General features: G+C 43.8%; 1 long non-coding RNA gene across 1 annotated transcript; it reads left to right on the top strand.

The window, feature by feature from the left end:
- Positions 1-308: 308 nt before the first annotated feature.
- On the top strand, positions 309-3,530 carry LOC140612140 (uncharacterized). The gene is made up of 4 exons (XR_012013455.1): positions 309-592; positions 725-829; positions 2,303-2,443; positions 3,224-3,530. It is a non-coding gene; the product is annotated as an uncharacterized lncRNA (long non-coding RNA).
- Positions 3,531-6,791: the final 3,261 nt, after the last annotated feature.

Below are 6,791 nucleotides of genomic sequence, written 5' to 3'. Positions count from 1 at the left end.
GTCTCCAGGATCGCGCCCTGGGCCAAAGGCAGGCGCCAAACCGCTGTGCCACCCAGGGATCCCTCAATAACAAAACTTTTAAAAATTCAGAGGAAATATAGGTGTGAAGCATTGGCTAGAAATATCTAAGAAACAATGCAATTCAAGTGGATGAAAGCTTTTAAATAATATTCTTTCTGTATAACTGAAAGACAGTGGAGAACAGTTATGAAATTATGGGGCAGGAGAGTCTCTGCTGAGACACTATGGGGGATTGAAGGGATGGGCATGGACGAGTGTGGACTCATTTACAAGAATTGTGCCATGGAGCTAACGGCCAGAAGGAGCTGAGGCTCACGTAATGGACTCTAGGAAGGACTTTATAATCCCACGTTCAGATGGCAGGACTCCAGCTGCATGAACAGCAACAACAGCAGCCATTAGCCCTTATGGGAACCGAGGGCAGGGAGAAGCTAGGGGACCATGAGTGGGATCATCACTCCCAGCTTCTGATACATTCTGGATCCACGGCTGAATGCAAAACGAAGTAAACCCTTTTTCCTTTCCTTTAACGAATGAATAACAGGCCATTCTCCATGAAGATGTAAGCACGGTAAGAACCAAACCATACCCTCTTATCTATCTGTTGTCAGCACCTTTTCTAAATAAGGGGTCTTAAACTGTTCTCTTCTTTTTCTGATCTAAACTTTTTCCTTTGACTTGTTTGTTGTTTGTTTATTACCAGGGTGTTCGAGGCAGGGTCTTGACAGGAAGAAGATGGACTTGATAAAGGAACTGTTTACAGGCTGTATTGGGAAACCAGAGGACAGTGCCACATCTGGGTCTAAGAGTGAGTCACTCTCGTCACCTTTAGGCCTGAACGAGTGGAAGGAAGGAAGGGAAGGGAATAGGAGGGATAGGAGGGAAGAGTGGTTACAGGAAGAGAAAGAGAGAGAGCGGTATAGAGTCATCTGCAGAGCGCCCACATCTGGGTCTAAGAGTGAGTCACTCTCGTCACCTTTAGGCCTGAACGAGTGGAAGGAAGGAAGGGAAGGGAATAGGAAGGGATAGGAGGGAAGAGTGGTTACAGGAAGAGAAAGAGAGAGAGCGGTATAGAGTCATCTGCAGAGCGCCTGAGTGGCTCAGTTGGTTAAGCATCTGACTCCTGGTTTCGGCTCAGGTCATAGTCTCAGGGTCCTGGGATTGAGTCCTGCGTCCAGCCCTGCATGGAGCCCACGCTCAGCGGGGAGTCGGCTTGAGGATTTCCCTCCCTCTCTCTCTGCCTGCTTATACTCTCTTTCTCTAAAATAAATGAATCCCTGCTTATACTCTCTTTCTCTAAAATAAATGAATCAATCTAAGAAAGAAAGAAAGAAAGAAAGAAAGAAAGAAAGAAAGAAAGAAAGCAAGCCATCTGCAATGAACTACGGTCACAGAAGAGGATGCAGCCAGCTTGCAGTGGACCAGGCAGGGAGGGAGCGCAGAGAATGAATCGCCACCTAATCTTGCTCTCTTTTTCTTTTCTCTCTCTTTCTGCTTCTCCTCCCTCTCTGTCACCCTCTCTCTTTCTCTCTCTCTCTCTCAACTGCTATCATTCCTCATGGATAGCAATCTGGTAGGCAAGGTCATCTGCTGATTCAGTCCACAAAGGTGAGCCTCCTTGGTCCCAGGACTGGGAGGAGAAGGGTGCAAAGAGAACATGAGGGGCAGCAGAAAATATGCAGCACAGTGTATCATTACACACCATTCCCAAAAGGTGGATGATAACATTATTTCAGACTTTGTACCAATGATTTGAAAATTGCATTGATTTTGTGACATACTTGTTGCTGGGAAATGGAATATATACACACTTGAAAGTAGATACAGCGTTGAGAAATCCTACATGACTTGATCATTTTCAGTCATTGTACTGGCTCAGATTAAAAACTATGTTAAGCCTAGCTTCCAAGCCCCCATTACACTCTTGGACATGGCTGTGTGAAAGAGATTGGATAAAACTTAATCTACCTGTGCCTCGTTCCTTGAGGAGTACAGTAGGACCACATAATGGGGCCTTCTTTCCTTTCCCTATGAGGGAAGTAGAAGTGGCCTAAGTGAGAAGAGCCATCATGGCCCTTTGAGGAAGGTTGTTGGGGATGGGGAGAGAAGCAGCTGTCGGGATGGGGAGGGACCTTAGTGCAATAGGTAGATAAAAAGGAATGTTAGGATGTTTGCTGGTGTGTCAAACAATATTAGATCTCTCCTTTTGAAATTTTCTGAGAGACTTAAGTAAAGATTTAAATCACTTCCTAATTTTTTATTTGAATATGAAACTGTTCAGATAAAGACCCCAAGTCATCCCAGCCTTCTGTAGGCTGCAGAAGCAAAGAACAGATGGCCATCTGGACAAGGGCCCTAGAGCCAGAAGGAAAATACAAAGAGCATGGGAACTCAGAGATGCCAGCCTCAACATGATGCCTAGGTGAGCGCTCCCCAGCCCTCACCCACATTTTCCAGGAGGAGAGAGCATTTTCATCAAAGGCAATATGAAAAGTTCATGGATGAACAAAGTGGAGCCTAGCTCAGTATACTAACAGGCACAGATGTTTAATAACTGTGATCTTCTTTGCTCCCCTTTCAGGCTAACGAAGCCTACTAGGGATGATTCTAGTTGCCGTCTGAGACCAAGCCTTGGCTTATGTCTGCCCCATGTTTTGAGTCCTGATCTGGGCTTGTCGCCCATGCTCCCATCTGTCCTGCTCACTGCTTGGCACTCACTCCTGTTCATAACCTCAGCCTCCACCTGTCTGTGCCTTTGATGAGTCCATTCTGTAAGCTGTAGCCCTAAGCAGGCATGGGACGGAAGAGTTTCGATCACTGCTTTTCTCACCAATATATTTCTTGCAATCTTCCTTGGGATTCTAGACACTGGCTTGGCTCTAGAAACATACTAGTCCTATATTATAACAAGGATCACCTGGGGCCTGATACTAAACCAAGGCCATGACGCTGCCCTTGGGATACTTCATTCTGGCCACGGCCAACTACTTCAATTCCTACAAACCAGTATTTCATTACTACTACTCATTGATTTTTTTTCCCCAGGAGCCTGGCTCCTAGCATGAATTATCTCATGAAATCCACAGGAAAAACCTATCTGCAAGAGCATACTAGCTTTCCTATTTTATAGATGGAAATACCATAACACAGAAAGGCCGTCTGTCGATTATATGTCTGTAAAATGCCCTCTCCTTTCCCACAGGCTGAGTAAATTCTCTGTCAGATAGCCAGCTGGTAGTAGAGCTGGGATCAGAACCCCGGCAATCAGACTTCTCATCCTACGCTCTCAGCGACTGTGCTACATGTGCCTGGAATGTTCCTTACCCTCCAGAAAGTGAATGATCCAAGACCTTCCCAGATCTGTGCCTTCCAGTCTGGAACACCCTCCCTCATTCTGCACATGATGCGCTCTTTCCCAGCCTTCAGGTCTCTCTTGCCATGTTTCCTCCTCAGAGAAGCCTCCCTGCCGACCAGTCTAAAGATGGTCTCCCTTGCTTTTAGTCTCCCTTGCATCCTGTTTCTTCTCTCCTTTGGTGCATTTATCCCAATAAATGTTCCTTTGCATGTTTACTTGCCTTATGTGTTGTCTTGCTGTGCAAGAGCTAGGACTAGGTCTGTGGGCTCAGCACCATATCCCCAAAACTCAGCTCAGCAAGTGACCCACAGCAGTCAATATCTTTTGAATAAGGGAATAAATGACTACACTTCCTTCTGGCAATCTTTTTACCCTGGAATCTTTCAAAATTCCATCTGTAACCTGCATTGTTGAGCTTATGGCAAATGTTTTTTTACTGTTTGTTTACTGCTGAGAAAGCAAACATTCATCCTTTGAAGGTAGATTTTATTTTCAGAAATAGATAATTCTTTTGAGGTCAAATTTGTAATGAACAAGTTTGTCACAATTAGGTAACCTAATTTTGATTCGAAATGCCTTGATCATAAAGTAGTAGGACTGTGTGTGTGCATGTCCTATAGCAGCTGCGGAAGGGCTTCTAACAGTTGCCCAACGACAGTGGTCCCAACCAGTGTGCAATCTGCAGGCAACAACTCAATTGGCTGCATAAATTCTAGCACATCTGTTGAAGATTACCTTTATTGCTTTCTAATCCGATTTCCAACATGCTAGTTTAGTTCAAGCATCCTCAAACTAGTTGGACTTAAGAGACTTTTATATTTTTAAAAAGTATTGAGGATCTCTAAAGAGCTTTTTTTTTTTTTTAAAGATTTTATGTATTTATTCATGAGAGACACAGAAAAGCAGAGAGACACAGGCAGAGGGAGAAGCAGGCTCCCTGCGGGGAGCCGGATGTGGGACTCGATCCCGGACCACCCAAGCGTTGCATCTAAAGAGCTTTTGTAGGGATGCCTGGGTGGCTCAGTGGTTGAGCATCTGCCTTTCTTCCGCTCAGGGCGTGATCCCACGTCCAGGGATTGAGTCCTTTGGGCTCCCTGCAGGGAGCCTGCTTCTCCCTCTGCCTATGTCTCTGCCTCTCTCATGAAGGAAGAAAAGGAAGAAAAAAAGAAGAAAGAAAGAAGAAAGAAAGAAAGAAAGAAAGAAAGAAAGAAAGAAAGAAAGAAAGAAAAGAAAGAAAGAAAGAAAAGAAAAGAAAAGAAAAGAAAAGGAAAGAAAAGAAAAGAAAAGAAAAGAAAAGAAAAGAAAGAGCTTTGGTAATGAGGGTTATATATCCATCAATACTTATCATACTGAAAATTAAGATGGAGACATTAATTTATTACATCATTTAAAAATATTTCTTTTGATATGTTATTTTGGTTGAAGCATATGAAAAAATCCATCACCCAGATATCTGGTTGGAAAAGGGAGAAGTGTATTAGTAGCTTTTTCAGATAATTGTGGATATTTTTTCATACTGTTCCCAAACTCAACAATTGGTAGTTTCTTTCTCTCTTTTTAAAGATTGTATTTATTTATTGAGAGAGAGAGAGAGAGTATGAGTGGGGGAAGGGGCAGAGGGAGAGGGAGGAGAGAAACAGACTCCCTACTGAGTGGGGAGCCTGATGTGGGGCTCCCTTCCAGGACCCCAAGATCATGACCTGAGCTGAAGTCAGATGCTTTACAACTGAGCCACTCAGATGCTCCAATAATCGGTAGTTTCTCAAAGATCAATTCAGTGTGAAATATGAAACTATGTCAATGAAATTTTTGTTCCTTGGTGCGTTCCCCTATCTTATATTTTGGACTCATGCATGATTTTGTAATATCAAATTAAATGGTTTCTTTTTTTAAAGATTTTATTCATTTATTCATGAGAGACACAGAGAAAGAAGCAGAGACACAGGCCGAGGGAGAAGCAGGCTCCCTGCAGGGAGCCCAGGACCTGGGGACCATGACCTGTGAGACAGAGGCAGGCACTTAACCATCTGAGCCACTCAGGCGCTTCTATATTAGTAATTTTTGTTTGAAGGCTTGAGTTTTATTATTGACAATGATATTGTCAGTTGTTTTCCTCTATACTGACGGGCCCGCTTTGTTCATTTTCAAGAAAAGTTCTGCAAAATAACCATGTAAGAGTGGTAGCTCAACGCGCAATTCAAATCCTCACACAAGCACTTTCCTTTGAGCTACAGTGAACTTCGGCACAGAGAAGTGCTTTATGCATACTTCCCATTGTATCACATGGAATATTAAAAAGGCATGAACTCAAGAATCAATATGAAATGAAATTAATAATTTTTACGGCCCCACCAAGGAAATTCTTAACTGAAACTACCTTTTTTCTTTGACTGTGAATCTCCTTTTTCTTTTCTCTTCCTTTCTTTTCTTTTTTCCTGCCTGGTGCCACTATCTTGATTTGTGCAAAGACAACAGCAAGTTTGACTGTCACTGCTTTCACGTCGTCAGTGCAGATGTCGACATGGCAGCAAAGGCAAATGACATCTTAGTATTATAATGAAAATAGCTTTGACCTTGACCTTGCTAATCCCCCCAAAGGGGCTCGTGCACTCTAGGAGTCTACAGAGCACTCTTTGAGGAGGGCTGTATCAGTCTATCTGCTATAAAACCTTCCAAAACCTTCTGCAGAATTGTCGCATTATCTTCCACTATCATGTGACCACACAGCACACCTGTAGCACAGTGTCAGCCTAGAGCTGGAAAATGGCTCCAAAATCACAAGAGGAAAAATAAATGGGAAGGGAGAGACTCAGTTATAGACAAGATAAGCAATTTTTGTTACGATGTGCTTGGATACAAATGCGTTAGGGTGGTGCTGATTCTAAATCTGCTTTTCTTTGTGTGGAAGGTGCTTCGAGAACAATCTCAGTGGTCACTCTGTCTCGCTGGCTTCTTCTGATTCCTAATTCTCAGAGCACACAAAAATATGGGTTTGCCTTTGAGGGAAAAGGAACAGGAGTTTGGGGAGATGTCTTATTTTGTAGCCAGAATTTGCTTGTAGCGCCAATTCGGTTGCTTCCTATCAGTCTGATTGGAGTTCTCACCTGTGCTCGATCCTCTCTCTCCAGGATGCTTAGTGGCTAATTAATAAAAGCCTATGACAAATGGGAGAGGTCGATTTGTAAGACAATTATTATTTGTTTGGGGGAGTGGGCTTTACTTTTTAAATGAAGAGCTTAATTGTTCCTGTAAAGAATGTTGCAGCTGTAGGGACGCCTGGGGGGCTCTGCGGTGGGGCATCTGCCTTTGACTCAGGTTGTGATGAGGGGGGGGGGGTCCTGTGAGCGAGTCCCACGTCGGGCTCCCTGCATGGAGCCTGCTTCTCCCTCTGCCTGTGTCTCGGCCTCTCTCTCTG

Source organism: Canis lupus, chromosome 20, assembly GCF_048164855.1.
Source record: "Canis lupus baileyi chromosome 20, mCanLup2.hap1, whole genome shotgun sequence".
NCBI classification, from domain to species: Eukaryota; Metazoa; Chordata; class Mammalia; order Carnivora; family Canidae; genus Canis; species Canis lupus.
The sequence above is the reverse complement of the archived record's forward strand: the minus strand, read 5'-3'. Positions and strand labels throughout refer to the sequence as shown.